At 40.9% G+C, this 15659-nt stretch overlaps 1 long non-coding RNA gene across 1 annotated transcript in view; it reads left to right on the top strand.

Moving 5' to 3' along the window:
- LOC103693014 (uncharacterized) overlaps positions 1-15659 on the top strand; it is a 215299-nt gene that overhangs the window by 52575 nt on the left and 147065 nt on the right. The window contains exon 4 of the long non-coding RNA XR_015627511.1: positions 4792-4956. This is a non-coding gene — a long non-coding RNA (uncharacterized LOC103693014). The remainder of the gene's footprint in view (positions 1-4791; positions 4957-15659) is intronic.

Genomic DNA, 15659 nt, shown 5'->3' with positions numbered 1-15659 from the left:
AAATAAATCAGTAGCCTTCCTCTACACAAAAGAGAAACAAATCGAGAAAGAAATTAGGGAAACGACACCCTTCATAATAGACCCAAATAATATAAAATACCTCGGTGTGACTTTAACCAAGCAAGTAAAAGATTTGTACAATAAGAACTTCAAGACTCTGATGAAAGAAATTGAAGAAGACCTCAGAAGATGGAAAGATCTCCCATGCTCATGGATTGGCAGGATTAATATAGTAAAAATGGCCATTTTACCAACAGCGATCTACAGATTCAATGCAATCCACATCAAAATACCAATCCAATTCTTCAAAGAGCTAGACAGAACAATTTTCAAATTCATCTGGAATAACAAAAGACACAGGATAGCTAAAACTATCCTCAACAATAAAAGGACTTCAGGGGGAATCACTATCCCTGAACTCAAGCAGTATTACAGAGCAATAGTGATAAAAAGTGCATGGTATTGGTAGAGAGACAGATAGATAGACCAATGAAACAGAATTGAAGACCCAGAAATGAACCCACACACCTGTGGGCACTTGATTTTTGACAAAGGAGCCAAAACCATCCAATGGAAAAAAGACAGCATTTTCAGCAAATGGTGCTGGTTCAACTGGAGGTCAACATGTAGAAGAATGCAGATCGATCCATGCTCATCACCGTGTACAAAGCTTAAGTCCAAGTGGATCAAGGACCTCCACATCAAACCAGATACACTCAAACTAATAGAAGAAAAACCAGGGAAGCATCTGGAACACATGGGCAGTGGAAAAAATTTCCTGAACAAAACACCAATGGCTTATGCTCTAAGATCAAGAATCGACAAATGGGATCTCATAAAACTGCAAAGCTTCTGTAAGGCAAAGGACACTGTGGTTAGGACAAAACGGCAACCAACAGATTGGGAAAAGATCTTTACCAATCCTACAACAGATAGAGGCCTTATATCCAAAATATACAAAGAACTCAAGAAGTTAGACCGCAGGGAGACAAATAACCCTATTAAAAAATGGGGTTCATAGCTAAACAAAGAATTCACAGCTGAGGAATGCCGAATGGCTGAGAAACACCTAAAGAAATGTTCAACATCTTTAGTCATAAGGGAAATGCAAATCAAAACAACCCTGAGATTTCACCTCACACCAGTGAGAATGGCTAAGATCAAAAACTCAGATGACAGCAGATGCTGGTGAGGATGCGGAGAAAGAGGAACACTCCTCCATTTTTGGTGGGATTGCAGACTGGTACAACCATTCTGGAAATCAGTCTGGAGGTTCCTCAGAAAATTGGACATTGAACTGCCTGAGGATCCGTCTATACCTCTCTTGGGCATATACCCACAAGATGCCCCAACATATAAAAAAGACACGTGGGCTGGAGAGATGGCTCAGCCGTTAAAGGCTAGGCTCACAACCAAAAAAGACACGTGCTCCACTATGTTCATCGCAGCCTTATTTATAATAGCCAGAAGCTGGAAAGAACCCAGATGCCCTTCAACAGAGGAATGGATACAGAAAATGTAGTACATCTACACAATGGAATATTACTCAGCTATCAAAAACAATGACTTTATGAAATTCGTAGGCAAATGGTTGGAACTGGAAAATATCATCCTGAGTGAGGTAACCCAATCACAGAAAAACACACATGGTATGCACTCATTGATAAGTGGCTATTAGCCCAAATGCTTGAATTACCCTAGATGCCTAGAACAAATGAAACTCAAGACAGATGATCAAAATGTGAATGGTTCACTCCTTCTTTAAAAGGGGAACAAGAATACCCTTGGCAGGGAATAGAGAGGCAAAGATTAAAACAGACACAGAAGGAACACCCATTCAGAGCCTGCCCCACATGTGGCCCATACATATACAGCCACCCAATTAGACAAGATGGATGAAGCAAAGAAGTGCAGACCGACAGGAGCCGGATGTAGATCGCTCCTGAGAGACACAGCCAGAATACAGCAAACACAGAGGCGAATGCCAGCAGCAAACCACTGAACTGAGAATAGGACCCCCGTTGAAGGAATCAGAGAAAGAACTGGAAGAGCTTGAAGGGGCTCGAGACCCCATATGTACAACAATGCCAAGCAACCAGAGCTTCCAGGGACTAAGCCACTACCTAAAGACTATACATGGACTGACCGTGGACTCTGACCTCATAGGTAGCAATGAATATCCTAGTAAGATCACCAGTGGAAGGGGAAGCCCTGGGTCCTGCTAAGACTGAACCCCCAGTGAACTAGATTTTTTGGGGGAGGGCGGCAATGGGGGGAGGGGAACACCCATAAAGAAGGGGAGGGGGTGGGATTAGGGGGATATTTGCCTGGAAACCGGGAAAGGGAATAACACTCGAAATGTATATAAGAAATACTCAAGTTAATAAAAAAAAAAAGTTCTATGCAAACCTGAAATCATATGGATGTTTTACATATTCAAATATTTTGCCTTTGACCTTTATGACTATGCATGTACGTGTGTGTGTGTGTGTGTGTTTGTGTGTGTGTGTGTGTGTGTGTGTGTGTGAGAGAGAGAGAGAGAGAGAGAGAGAGAGAGAGAGAGAGAGAGAGAGAGAGAACAGGGAGACAGAGACAGAGATTTTCTTAGTCATGGTTTCTCTTACTCTTACTGTGATGAAAGATTTTTTTGGCTTATAAGTCCTCCTTGCTGCTCATCTTTGGAGGATAAGAACTCAAAACAGGACATGAACCTGGAGGCAGAAGCTGATACAGAGGTCATAGAGGGGTGCTGTTCACTGGCTTGCTCCCTATGGCTTGCTCTGCCTGCTGTCTTACAGAACGCAGGACCAACCTAGGGATAGAATCACCCACAGTGGGCTGGGACCTCCCCATCAATAACTAATTTTAAAAATGCCCTACAGACTTGCATGCAGCCCAATCATATGGAAACATTTTCTCAATTGAGGCTCCCTCCTTTCAGATGACTCCAGCTTGTGTCGTGTTGACTTAAACTAGGCAGTACACTCACAGATGCTTTAGTTTAAGTTTTCGGAAGTTTAGGCTTACAGTACTCGACTTTGTTGATTATGGGCCCACGGGAAAGCAGGATGTCATGGTAGCAGGAGTTTGTGGAGGAAGAGGATGTGTGCTTCTTGGAAGACAGTAAACATAGAACAAGGAAAGAGAGCCAGACCAGTTTAACCTCCAAAATCATGTCCATAGCCACCCGCTTCTCAAACTACACTTCAACCCCTAAAGTTTGGAGCAATCCCAAGGCACAGCACCTGCCGGGGATCAAGTGTTCAAATCTTCCCTGTAAGGAACATTTCCCATCCAAACTGTAACTTCTGACTACTCTGGCCCTCAAAGGCTCACACCTATCTCAGTACGTGAATTCATCTTCAGGTATCCCCCAAACTCCGAACTGAAAGTGTCTTGTGATATGGAAGTCTAGTTGTCAGCTGTGAATCCCTGAAAAAGGAAAAAGAAAATCACTTAATTCCAAGATGCAATGGCACGGAGTAAACATCCCCACTCCACAAGAGAGGGAGGGGGAGCTACGAGGAAGGATAGGACGGAACCCTGGAAAGCAGACACTAAGTCATCTAGTTCATCCCCCACAGCTGGGCCAGGGTTTGGGACGTGAGCTCAAAGAGGCACAGGCAGGTCCAGCTGAACAGCATTGCTCTCTGTAGCTCACGTGGCCTCTCTCTTGGGCTGGCTTCAATCACTTTTGGGGGATAGATGTTCCACATTGCTCATATTTCAAACATTCTGAGGTCTCTAGAACAGCTTCATTGTTGAAACACCAATTCTTGATACCTTGTATACATGCTGTGTTTGTGTGTGTATGTGTGTGTGTGTGTGTATGTGGGAGAGGGGGCGTGTGTATTAGCATGCAAATGTTCATGCATGCATGTGGCGCCAACTGTCTTCCACAATCACCCTCTACCTTAGCTTTTGAGATGAGTTCTCTCACGGAACATGGAGGTTACCAATTCAGCTAGACTGTGTGGCCAGTGAGCTCCAGGCAGCCCCCGATTCTGCCCTCAGAGCCGTGTGGTATAGGCATGTGCCTCCATGCCCGAGTTTTTATGTGCACACTGGGGAACTGAACACAGCTCCTCAGGCTTGTTCTGCAAGCCTTTACCTACTAACCCGCCTCCCTCGATAGCTTTTAGTTTAATAAGTTAGTGGGTGTAACATATCTCATTATGTCTTTCGTTTTTATTTACCGGGTGATCAAAGATACTAAAAACCTTGTCATGTGTCACTTGCATAGGTTTCATTGTTAAACGAACAAGGACTCATTATGGGGGGGGGGTGTTTACTTGTTCAGTGTTTTTTCAACTGAATCATAGAAATTTCCCACAGAGTCTGCCTTAGAATTGTTTTCCCAGTCTTTGTGCTGCAATCGGTATTGTTCAGCTTCTGGATGGCACCATAGTCTTCTTAGTCTTGGGCTCAACAGAGGTGAAGTCCAATATTGTTTTTCGGGCGTATAGCTTTTTGGTTATTATTCAATATTCAGCTACTCCGAAGCCCAGAAGTATTATCCCAGGTTTTCCTTTGAAACCCAGTTTTCATTCATGTTTTGATTTGTGACTTATCCAGAGTTGACCTTGTGTGTGGTATGAGGGGCAGACGTTCACTTATTGTTTTAGTTTCCTTCCCATGGATTAGTTTCCTTGTTCCAGCATTACATACTTTTCTCTCTACTGTGGAACTGCTGAGAGTCAGATGGCCGAGAGTCTGCTTCTCCACTCTTAATTTTACCCCACTGACATAGCTGGCTGACATGGCCATCTGGCTTTATGTTGACTTCCACAGTGCCATGGTGTCCTGAACTGAAGTGATTTGTCTTGGCCTTAAGTATGGAGATCACAAACTTGCTGGACATTTTCAACACTCTTCTGGCTGCTCAAGTTTATCTCATTGAGTAAAGTCTACACGTCTCAGCATACAGGCGTGTGCTGGGATTACACCCGGCTGGAGGTAAGTAGGAGGGAGCCAGTATCGTTACTCAGTGTCTGGCTCTAAAGACGCTGTACCATGCAACATGCGTTAGATCCTCACAGCAGTAGTTTATAATTTTTACAACTGTCTTTTCGTAAGAAAGATGTGTTTTGGGGCCCTTGCTTTGCTTTGTTTGTTTTGTTTTTGTTCTGTATGTGGGATTTATGAAGCACATTTTTCCTCGCTTGCTGTAGCACACAAGAATCATCTTGCCTTTTGCATAAATTAGTTCTCCTGTGACTACGGAAACCTTATGACTGTGACAGTGAGCTGACCAAACGAGCAGTTAGGGGATGTTTAAGGAATTGTTGGTGGCAGCCACTTAGCTTCATCCCTGCTGAGCATGGGCCGTATCTGGGCTACAGACGCTACTGTTGACCTTTGGTGACCACCTGCACATTTGTTGTCATGATCAAATGGATTTGGAGATGGAGGGCTGCAAACCCATGCATAGCTAGCCAAGGAGAGCAGCTCGGACTTCATCCTGGGCAGAGGCTCAGGCGTACCTCACCTGTGAAGACTGGGTAAACACTCTCAAGGAGTTATTCATGCAGCCAGAGCTCTGCACACGAGGAGTTGCTGGCATGGAGTACGTGTGCAGGGGAGCCTGCCCCTGTTTGTTTGAAGCAAAGCTTGATTCCAAGGATTCTCAGTTACACACAAGGTGATGGCCCAGGAATCTGTCAGAGTCCAGGGTGATCTTCCTTCGCCTTCCATGTCTGTCTTCATCAGTTGTTTGGTTGCTCCTGGGAGAATTCTTCACTTGTCTTTTAAGCTAACACGTCACAACCGTGCGCTCACTGCTTTATTGAAGCAGATGTTTTGATTGAAAGCTTTTAATTTCTGTAGAAAACAGAGGAACATAAAAACAACTTTGCTATAATCATCTGCTCCCTGGTAATTTACCTTCTAATTTCATTAAGTATAACTTAATGCTCTTCTTTGCCATGATTTAAAAATCCAAACAAATTGTGTGCCCTGAATAATATCAAGCCATACGTTGGCAGAACATAAATATTTTCAAACTCCGAATGCCAAGGCCCTGACCTGCCCTCTTCCTAGCAGTTAAACTTGCTTATTTAAAAACATCATTTGCAAAGGGTCCTTAGTGATTTTAAGCTGAAAAAAATAGGGATGAGCTTTACTGGAAACCTTGAGACAGTGGGTGCTGTATAGGAGTTCCTAAGAGATATATTTCTTCAATCTTGACTCACTTGTAAGTCACCATGTGTAGCTTGGACAGTGTTAATGTTTACAGAATTCTTCAAAGCTAAGCTCCACGATATGCAGTTACTGCCCAAACACTCTTTAAAGGAAGCTAAGAAAGCTTTGCTCTGTGACCTCCCGGAGGGTCCCCAAGGTGACCAAACCCACCCGTCATTTGGGGCTAAGGGCACTAGCACTGAAAGAGGCTTAATTACTTGTAAAGTTCTCTGTAGAGAATTAGATCTCAGTTTGGATGCAAACCATGTCTCTAGCTTGTTCCAAGCAGGCCTCGTTCTTTCTCCGCCTTTAGATCCTGTTTTCCCAGCAGCACCCTGCGGCCTTCTCAGGCCCTGCTATACTGCCCACCCGATCCTGGCATCAAAATCTTTCAAATCATCATATCCTGCATTCTCTCTGGACCCTGATCCTAGAGGTCCTAACTAGGGTCAGAGTTGAATCTGAAAATCCTTTATTAAACTATTAATGACAGTTCCTGGCTCACTATACTATCTCATTTAAATCTGCTTCAATAACTTACCCCCTAGGGACAACTAACCGTAGTGGTCCCTTGAGTTAAATGAATCGACTTCTCTGTATGTCCCAGGCAGTGTGCTCAGAATTCTCTGTAAATCACATCTCGGATCCGTGCACCCTGTCATTACCTCACTTGAGTAATGAGTTACAAATGAACAGGCCCAGTGAATGATATATCTGGAGACAGGTGGGGTTAGCCTGCCCCACTTTGACTGATATCACCTAGAGAGCTGCCTGATGTCCTGGGCATGCGGCCAGCAAATTAGAGAGGCCTGCCCTATGTGCCTGCGTCCCCAGCTGCTGGCTCAGTGAGCGTCCTTGCATGGTGCCCAGTGTCAAACAGCAGAAAGCTGGCTATGTACGATTCTCCTAAACTGTTCTACCAGCCCAGGCTCTCACTCAGGGGTTGCTTACACGGCCAGGGCATTCAGGGATCTGAAACACATCGTTTGCCAGGGACCTGGGAGAAAGGCCCAGGTTACAGGCCATCTTTAATTTTTAATTATTATTATTTTAATTTCTTTGTTGTTGTTGTTATTGAAAATAGATTTTTTCCCATATACTATATCCTGGTTGCAGTTCTTCCTCCTACTCCTTCAGATTTCTCTTTTCCTCTTTTCCCATCAGGATCCATCCCATTTCTGCCTCTCATTAGGAAACAAACAGGCTTCTAAGGGATACTGATAAAATAGAATAATGAGACCTGTTCATCTGCACACTCAGGAATTCCATAAAAACCTTAAACGGGAAGCTATGGTATATATGAAAAAGACCTGTAAGATAAAAAAGAACAAAATAAACATAAAAAATTAAATTAAGATTAAAATAAGATTATTAATAAAAAATAAAACAACAACAAAAAACCCAAAAGCCCCTCCCTGATGTGACGTTGTGAGACAAAGAACCCCCAAAGATACTGTTGAGTTCATTTTCTGTTGACATCCACTGCTGGGCACACAGCCTGCCCTTAGTAATAATGTTTCCCTAGTGAACTTCCTTAGAGGAAACTGAATTGCAAGTGGTCATCAGTTGCAGAAGACTTCTGGGTTAGGGATGAGGACTTGTTTCCATTTCTCCTTTCAGCTCTGGGATCCCATGTGTCACAGAGCTGTGCGAGCTCGAAAGCTTCTCTGAAGATAGTTGAGCAAGGCTTAGAGCTGTGAGTAGAGCAGAATGTCATCGGGGCTATATTACTGCTTTGTCGTTTGTGTGTGTGCGTGTGTGTGCATGTGTGTGCGTGTGCGTGTGTGTGTGTGGTGTGTGCGTGTGTGTGGTGTGTGTGTGCGTGTGCGTGTGTGTGTTGGTGTGTGGTGTGTGCGTGTGTGCGTGTGTGTGTGTGTTGGTGTGTGGTGTGTGCGTGTGTGTGTTTGTGTGTTTATGTGCGTGCATGCGTGCGTGTGTGTGTGTGTGTGTGTGTGTGTGTAGAACATTGGCATTTTGTTTTACCCTGTGTTCCTGCTCTTTCTAGTCTCGGGCTCCTGGTTACTCAGGTCGTGCTGTGCCTAAATTCCATCTCGTGAAACGTGCCTTTAAGCCAAATCAGACATTGATTTGTTCTTCCCACAGGCTTTGAGCCACCATTGCAATGGCGTGTCTTGCAGACAGGACACCGTTGTCAATCAGAGGGTTTGTAACTGGGCTTGGGTTCATGTTTTTCTTTTGGTAGCATACAGAGTACCTTCCTGTACCAAAGACACTGCCATGCAGGGACACATAGGCACAAGCTCAACCGCTCCATGTTTGATGTTCATGTCATCTTTAGTAACAAGGCCTTGCTCTCAAGTTATAGGGGACAACCTACAGTTTTGACAAAAGCCTGAGGAGTTTGGGGACTTCCATAGGACCCCTCTGGCCAACAACTCAATTAAATGTAATCCACTTCTGGTACTGGAAGTGACAAGAGATGTCTAGTTGGAGTTCTTTCTCCACCATTATTTGATGATTTCTTTTAGATCCCGTTCATAGCTGTATACATTTTGGGAAGCTTCTATTGTGTTAGGTCTTCAGACTCCCTTCAAATGGGCCTTCGTTTTAACTGTATTCCCTAGCCCCTTTCTCTGAGGCTAACTAATCTCTGAGGGTCTATAGATTTTAGCCTGGTCACCATTGACTTAACAGCTAATATCCACATATTTAAATGCATGGCCCATTTGTCTTTCTTGGTCTAGGTTACCTCAGTCAAGATGATTTTTTTCTCTAGTTTCATCAATTTGTTTGTGAATTTCATTTCATTTTTCTCCTTAAAGGCTAAGTAATATTGCACTGTGTAAATGTACCACATTTTAAATTTCTCATCTGTTGAGGAATATTTAAGTTGTTTCCAATTTCTGGATATTATGTATAGAGCAGCAATGAACATAGTTGAGTGTCTCTATGGTGGGATGAAGTGTCCTTTAAGTATATGTCCTGGGGCTGGGGATTTAGCTCAGTGGTAGAGCGCTTACCTAGGAAGCGCAAGGCCCGGGGTTCGGTCCCCAGCTCCGAAAAAAAGAACCAAAAAAAAAAAAAGTATATGTCCAAGACTAGTATAGTGGAATTTTGCGGTAGATCAACTCGCATCTTCCTGAGATATTGGCACACCGATTTCCATAGTGGCTGTCCAAGTTCTCACTCCCACCGACAGAATGTTCTCCTTACTCCACAGCCTTGCCAGCGTGAACTCTCGTGGGTTTTTTTGTCAGTTTGTTTCGTTGTTGTTGTAATTGTTGTTGTTTGATCTTAGCTACTCTAACAGGCAGAAGATGAAGTCTCAAAGTAGTTTTCATTTGTGGTACTTCCTTTATGGCTAATGATACTGAAATCTTCTTAATGTGTTTCTCGGCCATTTGAGTTTTTCCTTTGAGAAATCTCTGTTTAGATCTGTACCCCATTTCTAATAGTTTTGTTGTTGTTCGCTTGTTTGATATCTAGTGTTTCAGATTCTGTGTATACTTTGGATATCAGCCCTCTACTAGATGTGGAGTTGGTAAAAACCCTTTCCTATCCTATAGCCTGCTGCTTTGTCCAAATGACAGCAACCTTTGCTGTTCAGAATTAGGCTATTTTATGAGGGCCCATTTATTAATCTTAATGCCTGTGCTGAAGGTGTTCTGTTCAGAAAGCCTTTTCCTGTGCCAATGAGTCCAAGGCTAATGCCCACTTTATCTTGTATCAGATTCCGTGTATCTGTTTAATGTTGAGGTCTTTGTTGCATTTGGAGTTGACGCTTGTGGATGGGCGACTATGGATCTATTTGGGTTCATCTACAAGCAGACATCGAGTCTGACCAGCACCCTCTGCCGAAGACGCCATCTTGTTTCCAATGTGTGATTCTAAGTACTTTATTTTAAAAAAAAGTAGGTGTCTATAGATGTATGTATTTGTGCCTGGTCATCTTATTTGATTGTATTAATGGACATGTTTGTTTTTGTGTCAATACCATACTGTTTTATTACTCCGCAGGTCAGTAGATCAATTTGACAATGTCTCCAAAGTATTTTATCATTCAGGATTGTTTTAGCTCTCCTGGATTTTTTGTTTTGCTTTTTTTTTTTCTATATGAAGTTGAGAAATGTCCTTTTAAGGTCTACAAAGAATTATGTTAAAGATTTGATGGGGATTGCACTGAATTTGTACTTTGCTTTTGGTAGGCTGTCCATGTTTACTGTATTAACCCTACAAATCCATGAGATCATTCCATCTTTTGATATCTTCTTCAATGTCTTAAAGATTTTATCATACAAATCTTTCACTTGTTTGGTTTGAGTTATCTCAAGATATTTTATATTATTTGAAGCTATTATGAAATGCCGTTTTTCTCTGATTTCTTTCTCAGACTGTAATTTTATATAGAAAGGCGACTGATTTTTTGAATTAATTTCATATCCAGCTATTGTACTCAAAGCGTTAATCAGTTGTATAAGTTTCCATTAGACATTTTAGGGTAATTTGTACATAGTGTTATATCATCTGCAAATAAAGATACTTTGAATTCTTCCTTTCCAACCTGACTCTCCTTGATCTCCTTCAGTTGTCTCATTACACTAGTTCAAACTTAAAGTTCTACATTGAATAGGTATGGAGAGAGTGGACAGCCTTTTCTTATTCCTGACTGTAGAAGAATTGCTTTGCGTTTCTCTCCATTTATGCTGATGTTGCCTATGGGATGGCTGTACCGCCTTTATTATGTTTAGGTACACCCCTTGTATTTCCATCTTTCTATAACTTTTATCATGAAAGGCACATGGATTTTCTGCATCTAATGAATGGTCATGTGGTTTCTTCTTTCAGTTTATTTATATGGTAGATTACATTTACTGTATTAATCCTACAAATCCATGAGATCATTCCATCTTTTGATATTTTCTTCAATGTCTTAAAGATTTTATCTTGCAAATCTTTCACTTGTTTGGTTTGAGTTATCTCAAGATATTATATATTATTTGAAGCATAATATTTGTATGCTGAACCACGCCTGTGCCTCTGAGTTGAAGCCTACTTGATCATGGTGAGTGTTCTCTTTGTAGATTTGGTTTACAAGAATTTTGTTGAGCATTTTTGTGTCTATGTTCATAAGGAAACTTAGTCCATATTTTTCTTCTTTTTTTGGGTTTCATGTGGTTTGGGTATCAAGGTAACTATGTCTGAATAAAATGCCTTGGAGATTGTTTCCTTTGTTTCTAATTTCTGGAATAAATTGAGGAACATTGGAATTAACTCTTCTTTAAAAGTTTGGTAGAATTCTTCACTAAAAACCATCTGGCTCTGTGCTTTAAATTTTGTGTGTGTGTGTGTGTGTGTGTGTGTGTGTGTGTGTGTGTGTGTGTGTGTGTGTTGAGAGAATTTTATTGATGTTTTCTATTTCACTATGGATTATAGGTCTGTTTAAATTGCTTTTCTGATATTGACTTATGTTTGGTAAGTGGTATATAGGGAAAAAATTATCCATTTCTTTTAGATTTTCCAATTTGATGGAATACAAGTTTTGAAAGTATGTCCTTGTGGTTCTCTGGATTTCTTGGTGTCTGTTTTTATATTTCTTTTCATTTCTAGTTCTGTTAATTTGGGTCTTCTGTTTCAGCCTTCTAGTTAACTTGGACAAAACCTGGTCAATCTTAAAGATTTTCCAAAATAACAAATGAAAACAAACAAACAAACAAACAAAAAAAACCCAACCCAAACTCTTTGTTTCATTGATTTTTTTTTCTGTTTTCCTGATTTCAGCCTTGAGTTTGATTATTTCTTGTCATTTACTTCTTTTGGGTATGATTTCTTCTTTTTGTTTTAGGGACTTCAGGTGTTGTTGAGTTACTAGTATGAGATCTCTCTATGTTTTTATATGTACTTAGTGCTATGAACTTGCCTCTAGTGCTATGAACTTGCCTCTGCACTACTTTCCCTGTGATCCATAAGCTTGGGTATGCTGTGTATCCATTTCCATTCAATTTTAGAAAGCATTTAATTTATTTCTTACTTTATGTCTTGACCCATTTTTTTATTCAGCAGTGTGTCATCACATTTTCATGAGTTTATAAACTGTTTATTGTTTCTGTTGTCATTGATATCCAGCTTTGATCCGAGATGGTTAGATAGATTGTAGATGTTATTTGGATTGTCGTTTTAACTTTCTTTTACTTGTTGAGTTTTGATTTGTGGCCACTGAGTATGTAGTCAATTTTGGAGAAAGTTCCATGAGTGCTGAAGAGAATAAATTGTGTTTGAATAAAATATTCTATAAATATGTTAGGTCAGTTTGGTCTATAATATCAGTTAGCTCCACCATTATTCTGTTAGTTTTTGTCTGAATTCCCTGTCTATTGAAAAGAGTGGGGATCGAAGCCTTCTACTATCAACATGTGAGGATCAACATGTGATTTAAGCTACAAGAGGGTTTCTTTTACAAACGAGTGCCCTTGTATTTGGTGCATAGGTATTAAAGAATTACAATATCCCTCTTCCTTGTAGATTTAGTCTTTGATGATCATGTGATGTCATTTCCCAACTCTTCTGATTAGTGTTGGGTTAAAATCTATATCATCAGATATTAACATGGTTACACCAGTTTGCTTCTTGGGTCTATTTGCTTACCTTGAGGTAATATCCATACTTGATATTAAGGAATATTTCTTGAATGCAACAGAATGATGAATCCTATTTCAACACCCATTCTGTTGGTCTGAGTCTTTTTATTGGGGAAATTTCATTAATGTTGAGAGATATTAATGAGCAGTGTTTTTTATTTCTGTTATTTTTCTGTTGTGGTGGTGCTGCTGCTGGCGGTGGTTGTGGTGGTGGGTGGTGGTGGTGGTGGTGGTGTGTGTATTTGTGTGTTTGTCTCCCCTCTTTTGGTTTGCTAGTCTGGGGTTATTTATTCCCTGTGTTTTCTTAGGGTATGCTTAACCTCTTTTAGTTGGAGTTTTCCTTCTAGTATCTTCTGTGTGGCTATATTTATAAATAGATTTTTTAAAATTTAGTTTTATCATGGAATGTCCTATTTTTTCTATTTGTTGTAATAAAACTTTGGCTGGGTATAATAGTCTGGGCTAACATCCACGGTCTCTTTGAATCTGTAAAACATATATCCAGGCCCTTTGGGCTTTTACAATCTCCAGGTCTAACAGGTCTACCTTTTTACATTACTTGGTTATTTTCCTTCACAGATTTTAATATTATTACTTTGTTTTTAATTTACTGTTTTGATTATTATGCACTGAGGGAACTTTATTTCCTGGTCCAGAAGTGTATACTTCTAGCAACTTGATAGGCATCTGCTTCTTTAGGTTAGGGAAATTTTCCTCTCTGATTTTGGTGCCTTTGACACAAAAACATTTCTGTGCCTTCGACCTGAGCTTCTTTTCTTTCCTCTATTCCTATTGTTCTTAGCTTTTGTCTTTTCATAGTATTTCAGATTTCTTGGATGTTTTGTGTCAGGAGTTTTCTAGAGGTAACATTCTCTTTGACCAATGTATCCATTTCTTCTATCTTGTCTTCAATGTCCAAAGAATGCCTTCTATTCTGTCTTCCATCTCTTGTATTCTGTTGATGAGGCTTGTTTCAGAAGTGAAGTTCCTGTTTGAGTTCCTAAATTTTTCATTTCCATATCTCTCTCAGTTTGGCTTTTCTTTTCTTTTCTTTTCCTTCCTTCCTTCCTTCCTTCCTTCCTTCCTTCCTTCCTTTTTACATTTTTTCTTTTATTGCATTTTTATTTGCATTTTAAATGTTATCTACTTCCTCAGTTTCCCTCCAGAAACCCAGTAATCCACCCCCTTCCCCCTGCTTCTATGAGGGTTTTTCCCTCACCCACTTACCCACTCCCTCCCACCTTCCCACCCTGACAATTCTATGCACTGGAGCATCAAGCCTTCATAGGACCAAGGGCCTCTCCTCCCATTGATGCCCAACAAAGCCATCCTCTGCTACATATGTGGCTGGAGCCATAGGTCCATCCCTGTGTACCCTTAGGATGGTAGTTTAGTCCCTGGGAGCTCTGGAGGGTCTGGTTGGTTGATATTGTTGTTCTTATAGGGTTGCAAACCCCTTCAGCTCCTTCAGTTCTTTCTCTAACTCCTCCGTTGGGGACCCTGATCTCAGTTCAGTAGTTGGCTGTGAGCATCTGCCTCTGTATTTGTCAGGCTTTGACAGAGCCTCTCAGGAGACAGCTATATTAGGCTCCTGTCAGTATGCACTTCTTGGCAACTGCAATAATTGTCTGGGCTTGGTACCTTTTTATGGGATGGATCTCCCAGGTGGGGAAGTCTCTGGATAGTATTTCCTTCAGTCTCTGCTCCATACTTTATCTCCAAATTTTCTCCTGTGAGTATTTTTGTTTCCCCTTCTTAGAAGGTCAGAAGTATTCTTACTTTGGTCTTCCTTTTTCTTGAGCTTCATGTGGTTTGTGAAATATATCTTGGGTATTCCGAGTTTTGGGGCTAATATTCACTTATCAGTGAGTGCATATCATGTGTCTTCTTTTGAGATTGGGTTACCTCACTCAGGATGATATTTTCTACTTCCATCCATTTGCTTAAGAATTTCATGAGGTCATCGTTTTAGCTGAGTAATATTCCACTGTGTAGATGTACCACATTTTCTGTATCCATTCCTCTGTTGAAGGACATCTGGGTTCTTTACAGCTTCTGGCTATTATAAATAAGGCTGCTATGAACACCGTGGACCATGTATCCTTGTTATAATGTTGAGGCATCTTTTGGGAATGTGCCCAGGAGTGGTATAGCTGGATCCTCAGGTAGTGGAATGTCCAATTTTCTGAGCAACTCCAAGACTGATTTCCAGAGTGATTGTACCAGCTTGCAATCCCACTGACAATGGAGGAGTGTTCCTCTTTCTTTACATCCTCCCCGACATCTGCTGTCACCTGAGTTTTTGATCGTATCCATTCTGACTGGTGTGAGGTGGCATCTCAGGGTTGTTTTGAGTTTCATTTCCCTGATGACCAAGGATGTTGAACATTTCTTTAGGTGCTTCTCGGCCATTTCATATTCCTCACTTGAGAATTCTTTGTTTAGCTCTGTAACCCATTTTTAATAGGGTTATTTGATTCTCTGGAGTATAATTTCTTGAGTTCTTTGTATATATTGGAAATTAGCCCTCTATAAGATGTAGGATTGGTAAAGAACTTTTTCCAATGTGTTGGTTGCTGTTTTGTTCTAATGACAGTGTTCTTTGCCTTACAGAAGTTTTGCAATTTTATGAGGTCCGATTTGTCCATTTTTGATCTTAGAGCATAAGCCATTGGTGTTCTGTTCAGGAAATTTTCCCTTGTGCCCATGTATTCAGGGCTCTTCCCCACTTTTTCTTCTATTTGTTTGAGTGTATCTGGTTTTATGTGGAGGTCCTTGATTCACTTGGACTTGAGCATTGTACAAAGTGATAAGAATGAATTGATTTGCATTCTTCTACATGCTGACCACCAGGTGAACCAGCACCATTTGTTGAAAATGCTG

This window comes from Rattus norvegicus, chromosome 8 (genome assembly GCF_021556685.1).
Source record: "Rattus norvegicus strain SHRSP/BbbUtx chromosome 8, alternate assembly SHRSP_T2T, whole genome shotgun sequence".
Lineage (NCBI taxonomy): Eukaryota > Metazoa > Chordata > Mammalia > Rodentia > Muridae > Rattus > Rattus norvegicus.
This window is presented reverse-complemented; position numbering and strand designations above follow the sequence as displayed.